This window comes from Schistocerca cancellata, chromosome 4, assembly GCF_023864275.1.
Source record: "Schistocerca cancellata isolate TAMUIC-IGC-003103 chromosome 4, iqSchCanc2.1, whole genome shotgun sequence".
Taxonomy (NCBI): domain Eukaryota; kingdom Metazoa; phylum Arthropoda; class Insecta; order Orthoptera; family Acrididae; genus Schistocerca; species Schistocerca cancellata.
Window position 1 is genome coordinate 141652678 of NC_064629.1, and position 21509 is coordinate 141674186.

The window sequence follows — 21509 nt, forward strand, 5'->3', positions numbered from 1 at the left end:
AAACTGGACGCAGCTGTTCGTCCAGGTGCACCGAACTGGCAACAAAATATCTTACCTCCTCCTGCACCATTGCAAGTCATGTGGCTTCATGCAACCAAGCAGGCTATGCTATTTTGACCTCCCCTCCCACATATGGGTCAAAGATATTCAATGGGACATTTTATTGCCCTTAATGGCAAGCCATTCCGGGCTTAGATTTCAGCAAGATAATATCCCGCACACGGCGAAAATTTTTACTGCTTGTCATCATATAAATATGTGAATCAAGTGAGCTTCCACTTGCTCGATTAACAGGTCATTATCTGTGGGATCCAAACCCAGAGTGTAACTGCATCAAGCCACAGCGCGGATTCGGTCAGCAAATGCCTCTATGTCCCCCCCTTGCTTCTGGCAGAGGGTGGATAACTTATACCTGTAATAGCGGGCATCAAATCGGTCCGAATACCTTTCTTTCAGCCCAGTATCTAATGTTACAAAAGAGGTGGTGTCCTTAAAGGTGTGCACTGATCCAATATAGGTATGGGCATCACCTGACAATTTAAGGCAGAGTACATTCACCAAGAATCGTCTAGCCAAGCACAAGTGTGGCCTTCATCTCAGACAGTTTGCAAAAAGGACTTTATCTGTTCATTGGATTTCCTGGAAAATGTTTGGATGAAGTTGACTGTAGGGAAATTGTTAGCCAAGGTGGCAATGTGCAGCTGGGGTACTATGCTACTAGAGGTGCTTGCAGCCATCATTTGCGGCATAGCAGGGTGTGTTTCTGGAACACTTAAATTGGCAGACTGGGTTTGAGCCAATTTTTGCATTCTTCTGTTACTTCTATCTTCTGTAATAGTAAGTTGTTGATTTCTGCTTGGAGGGCAGCTACTGGGTCTGGTTTTCCCTTAGGTGGGGAGTTGCCTCTGCCAGTGGCGGTACTACGGGTTTGAGACATGGTTACAATGTTAGGTCACCTACTGCTTGCTGGAAACTTTACAATCAGAGCGCAGAAAGAAAGAAAGAGCCTATATTGGATGGCATGACAGCATAGCTGACAGCACGGAGGCAGCGGCGTAGAAAATGTAGCGACGAACTCGCAGAAGTTGCGGCAGTGGTGCGTTGGGTGACAGCAGCTGGAAATGGCGGTGGAGGTGAGGGCAGTGCTGTCCATGGTTGGGTGCCGTGTGTCAGCTAGCTGGCTGGAACATGTGTCCATGCCACAGCATGGTGCAGAAGGTGGCTTCCTGCAGCGTAGCATGGCTCTGGACTGCCTGGGGCACCTGGTGGTGGTGTGTGGTGAGGCACCTGGCCATGTGGCCTGGTGTTCCGTACTGCAGCCGCTTGGAACAAAAATACCAAACGGCGGAACACTGCGTGGCGATGCCACGAATGCATGTGCTTATTATCGCACGGTGCATCTGGCACATCAAGCGAAAAGTACTGCTGGCAGCTTCAGTAGGTACGGCTGGTTAAACATCAAATGAGATGGGCCTAACGGTGAGCCATCCTGCTCCTGACAGCAGTTGTTAATGCATCAGGATTGACCAGGAGGGGAAAGCTGTAGGCACCCATAAAGAAAACATATTTTTATATGCATGAAAGTTTAATGTCATAAACAGGCAGGCCTAGAGAAGCTTCCGGGTCCGAATGGGCTGCCACCCAAGAGGACAGGAGAGGAGGGTGTCTAGTTGGTTTGGAAGCTGCCAGCAGAACAGTGTGAACGGCTTGTCTGCTCCCGGCAGCTGGCCGTGGTTCCACCCCCACTTGACTACCTCCGAACCTCCCTATTGTTCAGTCAGATTGTAAGACACACAGTTCAGTAGCGTTACCTCATGAGCAACACATGAGTTTAGCTACTGATGATTCAACACATGAGTTTCAGGGTGGCTCTATCAGTTTTGGGCAACGTGACTCAGATGCTGCAACTTATGGCCAGGCAGAAGGCACTGACAAACATCAAGTGAAAAATAAAAATCAAATTTTTATGCTAGTAAACCCATTCAGTAAAGGGCCCCAGAACTATTGAGGAGATAGTAAAAAATTAGACAGCGAAAGTAAATCAAGAAAACCAATTAGTTTCCTTTAAGATAGATATGAACAGATGAACACAGAAAAGTTGGTGTGGGTTGACAGGACGGTCCATAAACACCAGTATCACCAAACGTAAATGTCATTGTAAGTAGGAAAAGGTGGAGAAAACAACTTTTGTGGAGCACGCACTGTGCGAGACTGACCACGTAATAAATCTGCTGACACAGGAGTTCATGCCGTGGAGAAAAACTGTCATGCCAACATGTTCAAGGAGGCCATATAAATCCACATACGTGATAACAGCTTCAACTAGAATACATAGAGCCTCTAGCTAGTGTATCCTGGATTCCCATGCTATAGTGAACAATGGTTGTGGGATCAGGGGGAGACTCGCAGTGCTAATGACCAGGGAAAAGCCCTGAGATACTGGCATGACATGTAAATATAATGTATGGCCATGAGCTCACCTCGAATCCAATGACAACGAGGACTTGAGCTAGTGAAATATCAGGAAAACTCATGTAACACACACCTACCAGAGAACTCGAGACAGAAGGCAACAGGCAATTAGTCGACAAATGGCCTATGAAGGCCTCAAGACATTACCTCTAAGACAGTCCTCAAATTTACAGAAACATTTAATGACTTTATTCTGTCAGTAGCAAATAATTTAAGATTCAATACTTTCTTAACAGACAGCCTCTCATTCCACTGAAAAGACTTACAAAACAAGTTTGATCAAATCCAGCTTTATTCTAATGTATAAAAGAAGCTTACAGTGTTATCAACTCTCTTAACAATAAATGTTCAAGTGGTTGTGAAGAAATCTGTAGTAAAATAATCAAATGTTTGTTCACATGAACTTTGTAATATATTGAGTGACTTATGGATGAACCTTTATACAGTAATACATTCCCAGAGCCACTTAAATATGCTGTTGACAAACTACTTCACAACAAAAGGAGACAAAACATTATAAGTAATTACCAAACCATCTCATTACCACCAATATTTTCACAACTTCAGGTCTGATCACTTTTATGAACACTTTTGCAGTTTTATTCCATTGTTGAACACAATCTGGTTGTTCTTTCCCCAATAACCTTGATACCGTAATCACTGTCTTGTTATTCCACTGAGTAGTCTAAAAATTATTTTCTCATCTGCACTAAGATTATCAAGAATATTACCTCATTTTTCACTTTTCTTTGAAACAATGTGGTATTTTTTTCATTTATTTTTTTCTAACTGTTCCAGAGTAAAAGATCCCTTCCTCCAGAAGATAGGTCTACCTGATAATTTGGATAGAAGTGAATAAATTATCAGCATACACTTTATAATTTTCCCTATTTGATATCCTTCAACATAATTGACACAGATGCTCCCAAAACAATCATTCATTTCAGGTTTGAAAGGTATTGCTTTCCCTTGGTAGACAGTGAAATTGTAAATCAGTCCACTCTCATCTCCCAGAAGGTATCATTTTACCCCCAATGGAACTGACTAACCATTTATGTATTTCTTTGTGCCTAAAGATCCTCTAAAAAATTGTGTTCAAGATGAAGATAATGGTATCTTGACTTAACACAACCAGTGACAGGTCTAACCTCCCATATTGTTATCATTAGTACTGTATGGTTTGTCAATTGCTAAATGTAGATTATTGTGCAAATTTCCAAGTTAGTTAGATGATGTTTGATCAGCAAACAATGAAATGAAACAGTGAAGTGGTTTCCAACACAGTCACAGCCTAGGGAAGTTTAGAACACCCATCACAAAGTGCATTTCAATGAGCATCCAAATTTTTTTATGGGATCAACTGAAATACCACTGCCCATGTTTCTAACACAGTACTTGTTAGTGTCAAATGCAGTAGTTTCACCAATAAAGTCTTGAACAGACCTAAAATATTCATGTGGTGTGTAAATAACTTCTCTATTGTGTTGATATGATGTTCCAAGCCAGACATTGTTGTGTGGGTTTCCAAAGTATTTTACTTTCCAGTACACACACACACACACACACACACACACACACACACACACACACATGCAGTTCCTCATTAGAACTATCACTCAGAGCACTTTCTGCCATCTCTGTGCAGTTCCAGTAACTGTGATATCAATAGCACCAAAAATTGAACAAACAACATATCTTATTCCAGAATGAGATTTTCACTCTGCAGCAGAGTGTGTGCTGATATGAAACTTCCTGGCAGATTAAAACTGTGCGGCGGACAAAGACTCGAACTCGGGACCTTTGCCTTTCGCGGGCAAGTGCTCTACTGACTGAGCTACCCAAGCACGACTCATGCCCCGTCCTCACAGCTTTACTTCTGCCAGTACCTCGTCTCCTACCTTCCAAACTTTACAGAAGCTCTTCTGCGAACCTTGCAGTACTAGCGCTCCTGAAAGAAAGGATATTGCAGAGACATGGATTATCCACAGCCTGGGGGATATTTCCAGAATGAGATTTTCACTCTGCAGCAGAGTGTGCACTGATATGAAACTTCCTGGCGGATTAAAACTGTGTGCCAGACCTAGACTCGAACTCGGGACCTATGCCTTTCACGTGCAACCCATGTCTCTGCAATATCCTTTCTTTCAGGAGTGCTAGTTCTGCAAGGTTCGCAGGAGAGCTTCTGTAAATTTTGGAAGGTAGGAGACGAGGTACTGGCAGAAGTAAAGCTGTGAGGACGGGGCGTGAGTCATGCTTGGGTAGCTCAGTCGGTAGAGCACTTGCCCACGAAATGCAGAGGTCTCGAGTTTGAGTCTCAGTCCGACACACAGTTTTAATCTGCCAGGAAGTTTCAACATATCTTGTGGTATCATATTGGTTTTCCTCATCTTCTTCTCCGTTAGAGCTAGAGTATGGATCAGATACATCACCATTTAGCAATTGATGCAGCAGATTGCTAAGATCAGCCTCTGATAATGGCGTGTACTAGTCAACATGTCTTCTTCAGCCTGGATGCATTGAACAACGTACAAACCACAAAAAGGACATAATCATAAATATAAAATGTAGTCAGTTTCCACAATACTTGAAAGTGACAAATGAGTCAACAGTAAAATCTTTGATAGTATCTACTTAGAAACATGACATGACCTTCATTTCCATTCCATAGTTAAAGAGAAATTACTCAATAAATGCATGATATTATTAATACAGACTAAATCTCAGGAAACATTCATCACAAATAATGTTTCACATTATGTGGATTTGTCACACACTGTGTACAATACACATTCACAGATTGTAACTACTGAAACCTTCAGTGCTGCATTCAATACATAAAGTTTGATATCAACATAAATAATCTTATAGGGCTTTTTTGGCATGATTATTGTAGTAATTATGCATAACAGTTTCAACCCTGTTTAGGAATAGAAATATTGCCAATAAATGCTAAACATACTTCAGTATAAAATAAAAATTACAATATTATCAGGGTGAGCTGTGTTGCTGTTCACCATCTTGACTTCTGCTGTTGTTTTTGGGACAGACACTTGATGGCAGATTATGTTACACACAGCTTGTCAAAGGTAAGTGGTACTAAGTCCAGAACACCAATGCTAAACTGTCCCATGAGTGTTGCATGAAGAAATAACAGTGCTTTAAGTGACATATTTTATTTTGTACATCAGGGCTGAAAGGGCTAGGCATGTTAAGTATGGACCATAGCTGGAAACAACCATCTTTTTAGCTGCCACATGTTAGTTTCTCCAACATATATCATGCAACATGGCCATGTCAGGAGAATCCTCGAAACTGGAGGTAATATGAAACTTGTGGAATAATTATATTTGACTAACAGCTATTTTGATAGAGAGATAAACTACATAAAATCTCATTACACAGACCCCAACACTATTTTTGATTTGGCACTCATGTTACTAATATTTTATAATGTATTCAGACTAAAGAACAAGACAGTATTAAGTTTCGATTTATAACTACAATGTTTGGTCCTACACCCAAGGAAATATTAACAGAGTTAAAAGACATAACAGATATGAATCTGATGACTGAACAATGTGGCATCAAAACCATAGTGTAGCACAGGTGTCTGCACTGCTGTAGCTGAGAATTGTTAGTACCACATATCAGTACAATCTGCATTCAGGCACACCAGATCTAAAGTAAACCTGTCCCACTGATCCATGGATCTGCTTTCATGGTTCTGGATTATGAATTATGTGGGAATTTCTGCATCATCCACTAACAATTGTTTTGTGATTTGGGAATAGCATTCTAGATGCCACTTATACTTTGCTGAGCAATACCTTCATTCTCCAATTGAATGTATAGCATGCAGAAAAATATGAACCCTGTGTGACATAACAATTATAATTTTTTGCGTAGACCTGTAGAGAGCTCATCCATTGGAGATGTGGAATACGTCATAAACTACAATCTTTGATGAAACTTCTACAATCTTTGATGCTTATAACATCTTTATTCTTCCACAGGATGTGAGAGCAGGTGTGCTCCCTCTGAAGTTAATTAGTCTGCTGCTGACTTCCATGTTGTACAAATGTGTTTCAGTTGCACTCGTGATATTAATACAGCTCATATAACTGTATCCTGCAGTATTAGGATTTCATTCAATGCACTTCCCTCATGGAAGAACTACAATGGAGACACCAAAAAGTGCAGCTAATTCTGTCTCCACTTTAGAATTTTGTTCCACCATACTGTACTGATGGTACTGCAGTAAGTGGGTATGCAAATTAAAGAAGGACAAGGGTGGAAATATCATAAGAAACAAGGTTAGACTTGTGACTAAAGGATGTACACAGACAAAAGGATTTGACTACGAGGAAACATAGACACCAACGGCTTAGCTTACAACTGCTAGAATAATGCTAGTTATTGCAATCCAACAAGGATTGGTTCTGTGACAATTTGATGTTACCAATGCTTTTCTTCATGGATTTCTCAAGAAGGAAAAATACATGGTTATTCCTGAGGAAGTGGCTGTTCCCTGAAGAATGGAAAGACGGGAATGGTTTGGTTTTCAGGTTACAGAGATCTTTATATGGCCTAAACATGCACCTTTAGCTTGGAATAATTGTATTCATACATTTCTTATCTCTATAAAGATTCAATCATTCATAAGCAGATAAATGTCTTTACTATATGATTTTAAAGGAAGTTGTCATTTACATTATCCTCTATGTTGTTGACATTTTGAGGGCAGGAAACAATAGAGAGGAAATGGACAGAGTGAAATTTAAGTTTACAATAAAGGAACTAGTAGAGCCACAATCATACTTGGGAATCGAGATTCCAAGGAACGAAGAAGAAATGTACCTGAGCCAAACATCATATTTGAAGAGTTTGCTACAATTCAACATGCAAGATTGTAATATGGTCAAGATACCTATGGGAGTTAAACTGGAAATCAAGGAAGGAAAAAGGCTTGATACACCATGCAGAGAGGTGACGGGATACTTGATGTATACTATGACAGCAACAAGGCCTGATTTGTGTGCTACATTCAATTTCTTAACCAGATACCAAAATAATCAATCAAAAGAACTCTGGGAATGATTGAAATGAGTTTTGTGATATATTAAAGGAGCCATCTATATGAAGCAACATTATCAACAAGGTAATTAAAAAGCTCTTCAAGCCTATGTTGATGTACACTGGAACAATAAGGAAGATGAAAGATCTACCTCCAGTTATCTGTTACAGTTGTTTTGAAATATTGCCTCTTGGGTAACAAAGAGACAGACTAGTGTTACTTTGTCTTCTACAGAGGCAGAATATGTAGCTCAGGTGACAGCTGCTGCCGAGTTACTCTGACTGAAATACTTGCTGGACGGCATTCAAATTCCAGTTCAACTACCAGTTTGCACATTCAAAGATAATCAGTCCTGTATACAGTCACGAAGAAATAGGAACATCATCAGATGAGGCAGATCAACATTAAATATAATTTTATGTGCCAACTTCACCACGACAAAGTAATCACTGTCAAGCATATACATTCAAAAGACCAGATTGAGGACATCTTTACCAAAGGCTAACCAGGTGCTAGACTCATTGCTTTGAGAAGCTTGTTGAGTTTATCTTAATTTTTGTTAACGTTAAATGTAAAATCATTGAAGTGAGGAGTGGTGTTGAGAGTGCAAATTCAATGAATGTATCTGTGATTTACATAAAATATCTTCAAACTTAAAAAGCTTTGCTGTCATTTTTATTTTGTGGTTAGTTGTCTTCAGTTAATTTTCAATTTAATAAAAACATCTAATAAAAGTCGCTAACATTTTGCGAGTATTATTTAATGCTGACTGACTGAAAAGTTATGAGAATAAAAAAAAGTGAAATCAACACAAACGAAAAGTAGCCTATATTTTTGAAGCATTTAACCATTTTTTTCGAATGTTATCCCTGTTTTTTCATCCATTGTAATATTTGTTCAAGCCCTTTTTGTATTTTTTGAGCATTTGCATTATTGACATCAAACGTTTGCTTCATTTATCCAAATATTTTCCAAAGATCTCAAGAAAAAATCTTGAAAATTCGAGGAAAAATATTTCAAGCATAAAATCTAGATACACAAGATTCTAATCATCTCCGCATGTTCAGCTATTCTTTTGTTCACAATGTCAATAAGGAAACAGAAAAACCCAGTAAACCAAGTACGTAATAATTATTTCACTTCTCTTACTCATTTAGTTCCTTAAGAAGTTTATTATTATTTTTATTCTATATAAATGAGTCTCTTCAAAGTTTTGGAAGAGTAAGAAAATTTTAACATTAAATATATTTAAAAGAAACATTAACACTGTTATTTTCTGAACTTATAGAAATGCTAATAATCACGTACACATTCTATATTGAAAATTATGACACTAAAACCTTTTTTTCAAACTTTATTGGTGTTATAAGTTGAAAAGATGATTATGGTGGCTGGGAACATAGTTTAGGAATCAATGGAAACATAAATATATTAAATTCGAATTTTATCAAGGTTAAAAAGTGTTAAATGTAAAATTTATCAAATAATCATTTTATAACTATAAATGTATAATTATGTGATTATATAATGTCCATGTAGTAATGTCTCTATTTTACTGTCAAAAACATATATTTTATCACCATGATGACTTAATGGTTTGTTATTAGCATAGGCAGAATAAATTATCTGTTTAATACTTCATATTTATTCATAGTCCCCTACTGTCCTGTGTCATTAAACAAACAATCTTTATAATCTTGTAAGGTTATTTTATTTTTATGACATGTTTCTTAATTCCTCTAGATTTTTTTCTCCACAGTAGCACCAATATTATAAGCATGCATTTTTTATTAAGCCACCAAATTCCTCCATTATTTTTCCATTACATTCATCTTTCCATTTACCTAATGCATTTTTATTTAGTTGAGGAATGTAAATATTATATTTTGGATAAGCACTTGTTTCAAATTTATCAAACATTTTATTCATATCTTCATAAAAGTCTTACATTTGTATATTACAAATGTAATAGTCAATATCTTGATTTTATTTTTATTCATGTTAATAGCATAACGATTCTCATTAAATTGTTGTATACAGTAAAATATTCAGTCCTAGGAATAGCAAAATGGATAAGTGGGAAGCATTCAGATCTTATCGAAAAGACAGTTTAGAAACTGCTGCTGAGCTAGAGGCCTGTGAAATATTTGTCTGATATGCTGGAAGCCGCTATTAAAAGCTTGTTCTGCTAACAAGGAGTGGACCCTGAAGCACCATGAGATTTGTAGAAAACACAACCACCTGACGCTTGGACGGCACAGGCACTAGCACAAGGGGAACACTTACAGAAGACATTGGGAAATATTACATGCTAGCAGCAAGACATGATGTGTTAGCTTCATTACGCTTATAAATGAAACAGCCTTCATGGAACATTCCAGAAGGGTGGTGTCAAGTGAAACCACCCCTTATAAACAGGTGACCCACCAACTGAAGGAGGAGCGCATTTGGGTAGACATCAGGGACAACAATACCTCCGTGTTGGTCAGTATCAGGAGCAGCACTTGTCATAATCCATAGAAGAAAGTACTTAGTAAAACTCCACTCACCTCTCCGCAGCAGTCAGGATGTTAACGTCACATACTTATGATACTGGACCATAGTAATGCTATATAGTTATGGAATGTGCCAAGTGGGTACTTCCAGGAAAAGTAACTACTTGTCTATGAGTAAATGACTTGCATCTGTTAAATGATCAGATTACTAGGGAGTCCCACGCTCTACACTAGTCAACAGTCTACTTTTCAGCTGAGGTAGGGGCTAAAAATGGCGGCCCACAAGCAGTGCCTCATTGGAATCACCAACTGACGTGAGATCCCCTGTCTCTCGCAGCGAGTGTTGCTCTTACTCCCTCTCAGGACAAGATGAGATGCAAAACTTTTGGTGTCAGATGTGTGGAGACTAGTTAATTGATCAATAATGGATGCAATTCAGAATGGAGGAATAGGTATAACCAGAGTGCCGCAACACTCCATCACAGTATCGATAGCGATGTCGCCGAGCATCCCTGAACCACAGGGGTGTCGCAGCACACCAGCGCAGCTGTGACAGGGCACCGAACTGCGCTGCTGCTGGAGTATCGCTTCACGCCAGCACGATCACATGACTGTGAGCAGGCGGCTAGCCACAGCAGAGTGCACACATCGCGCCAGCAACGTGATCACTGAGTCCATACCACCAACCACAATCGACAAGGTTAGTGACAGTGGAAGACATTGCTTATCCCAGCAGCACAACTGGCAGTGCTTCAGCAAGGGGTCAAGTGTACCTGAGGTACAGTGAAGCAGCTAAATTAGTTCTGAGAAAAGTTGATGGAGATAGGGACCAATTATCTGAATTTATAGACAACTGTGATAATGCCTATATTTTAATAGAACCTAATGGTAGCACAGTATTCTCAAAATATATCATTGGACAGATAACTGGGTCTGCCCACAGTAAACTCTTAGTAAGAGATCACACAGAAACTTGGTCCAAAGTGAGGGCTGTGTTATTAAAGAATTATAAGAATAAACATACTATCGATTCTTTGCATGTCAAATGTTTAACAGTCGGCAACGGAAAGAGGAAAGCGTGGTTCAGTGGGGTTCTCACGTGGACACAATGCAATTCCATTTCAGGAAGACAGCACAACGAGTATTGAAGGACGAGGAATGGTAGGCAGTAACAACTTAATTGGGAAACTAGGCAAGGCAGTCTTGGTTCAAGGTTTTTATGATGACAAGAAAAAGACGGTAATAGGGCTCAAGGGAAAAATTTGACTGTATCAGAGGCCACTGATTTAGCGGCATCCGAAGAATGCTCTATTCTGTCTGACAAGGAGAAGCACCAGGTGGTAGGCATGCCCTGGCTAGAATGAAAAGTAGCTGCTAAATGTCTCAACTGTGGCAGGGCTGGGCATATAGCATGAGACTGTAGACAGAAGCATACTGTTCATAAGGCAGATACAGTAAAAGACCTGACCATGGTAGGCTGCTAGTTAAAGAGATAGATGTTTAAGAATTCAAGTGAAATGAGTCATGATCCCATTGTCCTGCACTGGCACGATGTTCACAGTGTAATCTAATGGGGCACTCTGCACCGTGCCTCAAGGCAAAGCCTGTGGAATCCTTCATGTGTCACCAGCTCAGACATTTTGCCTAGGAATGAGAGGAGAGTAAGTGGGCAAATATACGTAGAAGGAACAAGCCAGAAACGCAAAACAGGCATAATGCAGCAGTCTCATTATGCTGCGTCAGGTATAGTACGAACCACTGACCGCACCGAAAAGAGTGATTATATGTGTTTGCAAAGTAGGGATGTAAATGGAACAGAAACAAAGCTATTAATTGATAGCCGTGCTCATGTGAATCTCATAAAGGCGAATGTCTTGGAAGAGCATGTACAATGGGACACCAGAATGGCAGTACCTATAAAAAGTATTCTGAACGAACAAATGCGAACAGAAGGGCAAGTATCTATACGGCTCCAGACCAAGCCAGGGGCCAAATGGATTTCTCAATTCCAAGCGGTAGACGCTCAGATTGATTTACTGTTTGACAGACTGTTGGGGTGAGAATTTCTGGAAAAAGAACAAGATCATACTAAATTATGCACACTGCAAAATGTGGATACATGGAGAATGAATCGCATTAAGGGAAGCCAGGGAAGATGTGAATATAGGTCAAATTACAGTGCAAACTAACAGGAACCAGGGGGCCAAACAACCAAAGTCTTCAGCAGTAACGAAAATGAGTTGTAATGAAAGTATGGTGATGTCTTTCAAAGGAAAGGCAAGTAACAGGAGACACACAGAACCCAAAGCAGTAGCAATGCAGCTGCCAACAGGTAACGCCACGCCACGAGTCTTAGATAAGAGCAAGCAAGTGAGTCCCGTAACTGAACAAACACAGAAGTTACTATCACTTGCCGCCTTGTGTGAACTGAGAACGGGGAGCTGCCAATGGGCTATGTCCTCCCGAAGCAACGAGAAATTATCCAAACAGGAGCCGAGGACTAGTGGCCCTGGAGTAACTGCAATCAACCCGAAATATTAGTAATCATCGAAGCATGGGAAGAAAATATTCTAAAGTCCGGGTGACACACCATCTAGGCTCTGTGGTAATAATTCCATGACAAGAAATTAGACCAGTGGTCTACATACCGGAAGCACCAGTAACAGTCAAGGACAGGATGTGTGTCACAAGTATAATGAACACCAGAGAAAGGATTGTATGGTTTCCCACACCTGAAGTGTTTGCAGAGAACGTTCCATCTCTGAGCGGTTATAAAGTCCGAAACCCCGTACCCGCACGGAAAGAGGAAGTAAAATCATGGCAGAGTTTGCTAACAGAAAAAGTATGCACCATGCATTTGAATAGCAAAGAATCACGGGCAGCAGAAGAGTTATGTGCCACTTATAATGATGTATTCCACTTACCAGGAGACATGCTCATGCACATCACACTGGTAACACACAAGATCCCACTAATCCCAGAAGCGGAAGGAACCATAATAGAGGGGATATTAGCGAAGGCCATAATATTGGTCAGCATCAGTGCTTGGAATCAAGATGGGTTTAAATCATAAGTTTTATAAAAACGTCCATAAAATTTTAAAAAATCTATAGACAAAGACAAAACAATAGTTTTAGTATACAGGGTGTGTCACCTAACGTTACCGCTGGATATATTTCGTAAACCACATCAAATACTGACGAATCGATTCCACAGACCGAATGTGAGGAGAGGGGCTAGTGTAACTGGTTAATACAAACCATAAAAAAAATGCATGGAAGTATGTTTTTTACCACAAACCTACGTTTTCTCTAAATGGAACCCCGTTAGTTTTGTTAGCACATCTGAACATATAAACAAATACGTAATCAGTGCCTTTTGTTGCATAGTAAAATGTTAATTACATCCAGAGATATTGTAACCTAAAGTTGACACTTGAGTACCACTCCTCCGCTGTTCGATCGTGTGTATCGGAGAGCATCGAATTACGTAGGGATCCAAAGGGAACGGTGATGGACCTTAGGTACAGAAGAGACTGGAACAGCACATTACGTCCACATGCTAACACCTTTTTATTGGTCTTTTTCACTGACGCACATGTACATTACCGTGAGGGGTGAGGTACACGTACACACGTGGTTTCTGTTTTCAATTACAGAGTGGAATAGAGTGTGTCTCGACATGTCAGGCAAATAGATGTTCAAGGTTGTGGCCATCATTTGCTGCACACAATTGCAATCTCTGGCGTAATGAATGTTGTACATGCCGCAGTACATCTGGTGTAATGTCGCCGCAGGCTGCCACAATACGTTGTTTCATATCCTCTGGGGTTGCAGGCATATCATGGTACATATTCTCCTTTAACGTACCCCACAGAAAGAAGTCCAGAGGTGTAAGATCAGGAGAACGAGCTGGCCAATTTATGCGTCCTCCACGTCCTATGAAACGCCCGTCGAACGTGTACCTCACCCCTCATGGTAATGTACATGTGCGTCAGTGAAAAAGACCAATAAAAAGTGTTAGCATGTGGACGTAATGTGCTGTTCCAGTCTCCTATGTACCTAAGGTCCATCACCGTTCCCTTTGGGTCCCTATGTAATTCGGTGCTCTCCGATACACACGATCGAACAGCGGAGGAGTTGTACTCAAGCGTAAACTTTAGGTTACAATATCTCCGGATGTAATTAACATTTTACAATGCAACAAATGGCACTGATTATGTATTTGTTTATATGTTCAGATGTGCTAACAAAACTAACGGGGTTCCATTTAAAAAAAAACCTAGGTTTGTGTTAAAAAACATACTTCTGTTCATTTTTTTATGGTTTGTATTCACCAATTACACTAGCCCCTCTCCTCATGTTCAGCCTGTGGAATCGATTCGTCAGTATTTGATGTGGTTTACGAAATATATCCAGCGGTAATGTTAGGTGACTCACACTGTATATATCATGATGTTCAGCAAGATTTTTTATATTAAATTTTTCCCAAACTAATTCTGCAAATTCATAATCTTTATCAGTAATAAAACATTCATTTAACTTATAATGGAATGTTTGTTTTCATGGAAGAAGTCTTTCTTTAAATTTTTTGAACTATCCATACAGTCATGAGTATAAACACCATTTTAATTACAAAATGTAGTAGATCTTTTGTAAAGGTTTTCTAACTTTTGTCGTATGATCCTTTCTTAAATTTGATGATAATCTATCAGTTGAAGAAGCCTTAAATTTAAATATATGAACAATCTCATTTTCAAATTTGCTCTCTTTTTATCAAAACTAATGCATCTATCTTCATTGTTATGTATCAAATCTACTTCTTTTTCCTCACAACTGAGTTCCTTTATGGACAAATCAGTATCATATCCCAAGAGGTTATGTAAATAAGCTGATGCAAAACATGGATGTTTCAGTTGTTAATTACAATTATTAGATAACAGCTTTATGTACTTTCCAATTAAATGATGATGAGGATGTACTTTTTGCTTTATTGTGAATAATGACTTCTACATAATGAACATATTTTTTAAACTTTTTATGTCTTTATTGTTCTTGAAATGCTAACGATTTCACTTCTTCAATTTCAGAATATGAACGAATTTCTTCAACTTCGTTTTACTTACATTCGATAAATTTTTATGAAAATTTGGCCCTCTCTATGCACTTATATTGCATCAATTCATATGTTTAATGTAATAACAGAAACCTCTTGGTTCACATTTTTTATATTTGACCGTATATGACTTTTCTAGATCAGGCTCACAGTTATCCATTTTTAAAAAGTAAACTTCCAAAATCAGAAACTTTCATTGTATATTGATAATTTGAAAAACTTATATATGATTTTTTCTGTGGTAATTCCACTTTTAGAGGTATATTTACTAAACAGTTTGGAATATGGCTATCTAAATTTTCTTTATTGTTAAAATATAATCAAAATATATCACAAATAAATTTCATTTCTTTATGTTTTGAGATCTGATCAATAATGACTTCAACATTTTTATGTTTTGTAACTGCCTCTACATTTTTATCTACAGGATATAATACTGGTTTTATTAGCAACAAAAAATATTTTTGATCATAATTTTGAACATTAACAGAAGTCTTTTTATATTTTTCTGGTAATTCGATGTAAGATGAACCTCTTAATTCAATATATTTATTAATCGCTAACTGTAATACAATAACATGATCCAGCCTCCAACCAGATCCCTGAGTTTGAAATTCAGACATTCATCATGTACATTCTTTTTCCCAATTTCATAACATTTAATCAGATTTCTTTCATTCATTGTTCTATAATTATGTGTAGCAATTTAATATCCATTGTCTCTTCAGAATCTGATTATTTCATCATATAATCACAAAAATTACAAAATTGACTTTTAAACCATTATGTAATTTTAAATTTTTCATCACTGTTTCCATAATTTTTCATTTTGATACGTTAAAAAAATTTGGACCAAGCAAGTTTGGATTGTTCTCTAAATTTATAATATACAACCTGTTTCCAAATGATTTCTTAACTAGATGTTAATTAACTGTTTCTTTAATTTTTGTTTCTCTAATAAATTAGCAGAACATGGAAATATTTCTTTCAAATGTTTATTTTCGTCATTTTTAACAAATTATCATCATTTCAAGTTCAAAATCACGCAAATGTTTCGACATAATTAACTTCATATTAAGATGTTTAATAATAAATGCAATTCAAATTTTTTTGCTTAAATTTCTGTACCTAATAAATTAACAATTTTACAATAATCATGAACATTAAAGATATTCATCTGTCACAATTTTGTCTCCGTATATTAGAAAAATAAGTTTAATAAAGAACTTGAAAATTAATTACAACGGAAAATTAAGTTAAAATGTATAAATTAGCGCAAAGTTAGAAAAATTTTAAAAATACAAAATAAAAAGAATTAAGAAATTATTAAAACAGAAATGAATATATGATAAATTTAGAGAGTTCAAATTCAAGATAAATTTTACTGTGTTCAAGATAGTTGCAATTTATTTAAAGTTAAGAAAATGAACTGAGTTCAAGATAAAGACAGATTTTTAGTTGGGTTTAAGAAGATTTTTTTACTGACAGAATTTTTATGTCTGACAAATTATTCTGTACATTTTTTACATTTGCCTCAATGTTTATCTTCGGATGACATTTTGATAAAAACAACTTCAATTTTTCATTATTTTACAATTAATACATTTTACATTCAGTTTGTTTTCATCATTGTCATTGTTTTTCAACAACAGTAATATTTTCAAATATATCTTCGAATGTTCATCACTTTAATTTCGTTTTAAATTATTCTTATAAAAATATGTAGAAATGTTTTTTCCTCATTCACAAACAATAAATACTTGAAAAAGAGATGAAAATACTCTATAAAACAGTAAAAATATTCAGAAAAATGGTTCAAATGTAGAAAATAGTATGCTAATAGAAGCGGCAAACATAAATATAATTGCAGCCTATTTTAAACCACACACAAATGCTGTAGAAATAATTGACGAAATAGTCACACTCATCAAACAATGCGACAGCAAACCCACCATTATTGCAGGTGATCTCAACTGCAGAATAGACACAGAAAACTATAAAACAAAACTAGTCGTTGAAACCCTAGAAGAAGATGGTTTCACCCTACTTAACGATAGGCAGATACCTACATACATATGCCACAATGGGAAGAGCACCATTGATATCGCATTAACAAGAGGAGACATAGAAGGAAGTATTCAACCAATATGGCATGACTCCATTACACCTGTACGAAAGCACATTCCAATGAAGATAAAAATAAATATCGTCACATCACCGCCAGCAAGAAAGACCCACCAAATCACACAAAGAAAAATTGATATAGAAAAATTAACAAACGAGCAAGAACAATTAACACAAATAGAAACTTTCATAGAGATAGGAGACCTTGAAAAAGCAACAGACCAAATAGAAGACCTCCTAAAAAATTCAGTGATACAAACAGTCCCCAAAACAAGGATGGCCAAAAGATGGTTCGATGCTGAATGCTACAGCAAAAGGAACACTGTTCTAAGAATCCTCCACAGACTAAGAAACCAGCATGACGAGGAAACATACAAACTGTACGCAGAAGAGAGGAGAATCTACAAAAAACTAATAGAAGAGAAGAAAAAAGAATATATAGAAAGTGAGGCAAAAAGAGAAGCGGATGAAGCAGAGAAAGACCCATACATAGCAGCAAGACCAAGAAAAATGGTTCATACACCAAATATAGACCTGAAGGAATGGGAAGACCACTTCAGTAAGATACTGAACAAACAAGGACTCAAAACACCCCCAAAGAAAGAGAAACAACATCAAACTAAGGAAAAAGACAATACATGAGAACCCCTATATGAAGATGATGTGAAAGAAGTAATAAAAGCACTGAAGAACAAGAAATCAGCAGGACCTGATAATATATACAATGAACACATAAAAGATGCAAAAGAGGCCCTCCAACACATATGGACCAAACTGTTTAACAAATGCCTGGAACTTGGAAGAATTCCGACACAATGGAGACACTCGACAATAAAAATTCTCTACAAAGGTAGAGGAGACCCAATGGACCCAAACAAGTACAGAGGCATAGCCCTGGAAAATACTCAATTCAAGATGTTTTCAAAGATAATAACACAAAAAATCCAAGCCTCTATGGACAGTCATCTCCCAGAACGACAAATGGGTTTCAGATCTGGAAGATCAACACTTACGGCAGTCAGGCTTCTTCTAAACAACATCAATGATGCGCTAAAAAAGAAACAAATGTTCTACACAGTGTTCATAGACTTTACCAAAGCCTTTGACCTATTGGAAAGAGAGCTCATAGTCCGAAAACTGGAAAACACAATGGGAGAAGATAGCGTATGGGCAAGAATAATCAAATCAATCCTCAAATACAATTTAATTACAATATCAGACAACCTCTCTCATTCAAACCCCATTCTGCAATCGAATGGAGTCTTACAGGGTGACCCAATGAGCCCTTTGCTATACATTCTTCCCACTGAAGAAGTACTCCAAATTGGAGAAAATGAAGAAGATGTGTATGTATATGCATACGCTGACGACATAGCCGTAGGTTCAACAGATATACAGAAGCTGCAGAGAATCTTTGAGAAAAGAGACAGATGGTGCAGTGAACACAAACTACACATAAACATCTACATCTACATCTACATCCATACTCCGCAAGCCACCTGACGGTGTGTGGCGGAGGGTACCTTCAGTACCTCTATTGGTTCTCCCTTCTATTCCAGTCTCGTATTGTTCGTGGAAAGAAGGATTGTCGGTATGCCTCTGTGTGGGCTCTAATCTCTCTGATTTTATCCTCATGGTCTCTTCGTGAGATATACGTAGGAGGGAGCAATATACTGCTTGACTCTTCGGTGAAGGTATGTTCTCGAAACTTTGACAAAAGCCCGTACCGAGCTACTGAGCGTCTCTCCTGCAGAGTCTTCCACTGGAGTTTATCTATCATCTCCATAATGCTTTCGCGATTACTAAATGATCCTGTAACGAAGCGCGCTGCTCTCCGTTGGATCTTCTCTATGTCTTGTATCAACCCTATCTGGTACGGATCCCACACTGCTGAGCAGTATTCAAGCAGTGGGCGAACAAGCATATTGTAACCTACTTCCTTTGTTTTCTAATTGCATTTCCTTAGGATTCAACTTTATATGATCATTTCATTTTAAATCACTCCTAATGCGTACTCCAAGATAATTTATGGTATTAACTGCTTCCAGTTGCTGACCTGCTATTTTGTAGCTAAATGATAAAGGATCTATCTTTCTGTGTATTCGCAGCATATTACACTTGTCTACATTGAGATTCAATTGCCATTCCCTGCACCATGCGTCAATTCGCTGCAGATCCTCCTGCATTTCAGTACAACTTTCCATTGTTACAACCTCTCGATACACCACAGCATCATCTGCAAAAAGCCACAGTGAACTTCCGATGTCATCCACCACGTCATTTATGTATATTGTGAATAGCAACGGTCCTATGACACTCCCCTGCGGCACACCTGAAATCACTCTTACTTCGGAAGACTTCTCTCCATTGAGAATGACATGCTGCGTCCTGTTATCTAGGAACTCCTCAATCCAATCACACAATTGGTCTGATAGTCCATATGCTCTTACTTTGTTCATTAAACGACTGTGGGGAACTGTATTGAACGCCTTGCGGAAGTCAAGAAACACGGCATCTACCTGTGAACCCGTGTCTATGGCCCTCTGAGTCTCGTGGACGAATAGCGCGAGCTGGGTTTCACATGACCGTCTTTTTCGAAACCCATGCTGATTCCTACAGAGTAGATTTCTAGTCTCCAGAAAAGTCATTATACTCGAACACAATACGTGTTCCAAAATTCTACAACTGATCGACGTTAGAGATATAGGTCTATAGTTCTGCACATCTGTTCGACGTCCCTTCTTGAAAACGGGGGTGACCTGTGCCCTTTTCCAATCCTTTGGAACGCTACACTCTTCTAGAGACCTACGGTACACCGCTGCAAGAAGGGGGGCAAGTTCCTTCGCGTATCTGTGTAAAATTGAACTGGTATCCCATCAGGTCCAGAGGCCTTTCCTCTTTTGAGCGATTTTAATTGTTTCTCTATCCCTCTGTCGTCTATTTCTATATTTACCATTTTGTCATCTGTGCGACAATCTAGAGAAGGAACTACAGTGCAATCTTCCTCTGTGAAACAACTTTGGAAAAAGACATTTAGTATTTCGGCCTTTAGTCTGTCATCCTCTGTTTCAGTACCATTTTGGTCACAGAGTGTCTGGACATTTTGTTTTGATCCACCCACCGCTTTGACATAAGACCAAAATTTCTTAGGATTTTCTGCCAAGTCAGTACATAGAACTTTACTTTCGAATTCATTGAACGCCTCTCACATAGCCCTCCTCACACTACATTTCGCTTCGCGTAATTTTTGTTTGTCTGCAAGGCTTTGGCTATGTTTATTTTGCTGTGAAGTTCCCTTTGCTTCAGCAGCAGTTTTCTAACTTGGTTGTTGTACCACGGTGGCTCTTTTGCATCTCTTACGATCTTGCTTGGCACATACTCATCTAACGCATAATGTACGACGGTTTTGAACTTTGTCCACTGATCCTCAACACTATCTGTATTTGAGACAAAACTTTTGTGTTGAGCCAACAGGTACTCTGAAATCTGCTTTTTGTCACTTTTTCTAAACAGAAAAATCATCCTACCCTTTTTAATATTCCTATTTACGGCTGAAATCATCGATGCCGTAACATAGCAAAGACAGAAATTGTAATTTTCAGAAAAGGAGGCAAAACACCCAAGAATGCGGAAATCAGTATCAGAGGACAAAAAATAAAAATCTCATCAGACTTTAAATACCTAGGAGTGACATTGCAACCAACAGCCAAATGCTTCACAAAACATACAACAGAACGTGCAGCCCAAGCAATAATAGCAATACAGGACATCAAAAACAACCGCCTACTCAGTCTAGAAACAGCCATGAAATTATTCAACGCAAAAATCTTGCCAATGCTGGCCTATGGGATGGAGGTTATATGGGACCACCTGACAGAAAAAAATCTAGAAACACTAGAAAAAGTAAAATCGACCTATCTAAAAAGAGCACTAGGTCTCTCAAAGACAACAAGATCTAGACTAGTGTAGCTGCTAGCGAGAGAGACATTCTTAATTGAAGACATCAGACTTCGATATATGATGCCACACACCAGGGCTTCCAGAAAGCAACTGAAGATCATGGAGGACAAACGAGAAAAAATATGGCTGGAGTCTTACGGCACCGAAGCAATGACGAACCGCTCATGGACAGCACCAAACTTCGAACAGCGACATGTTGTAACTAGACTTTCTACTCACGGCTTTCATCATCTAATCTGCAAAAACAAAACTTACCATGACCCAACCGC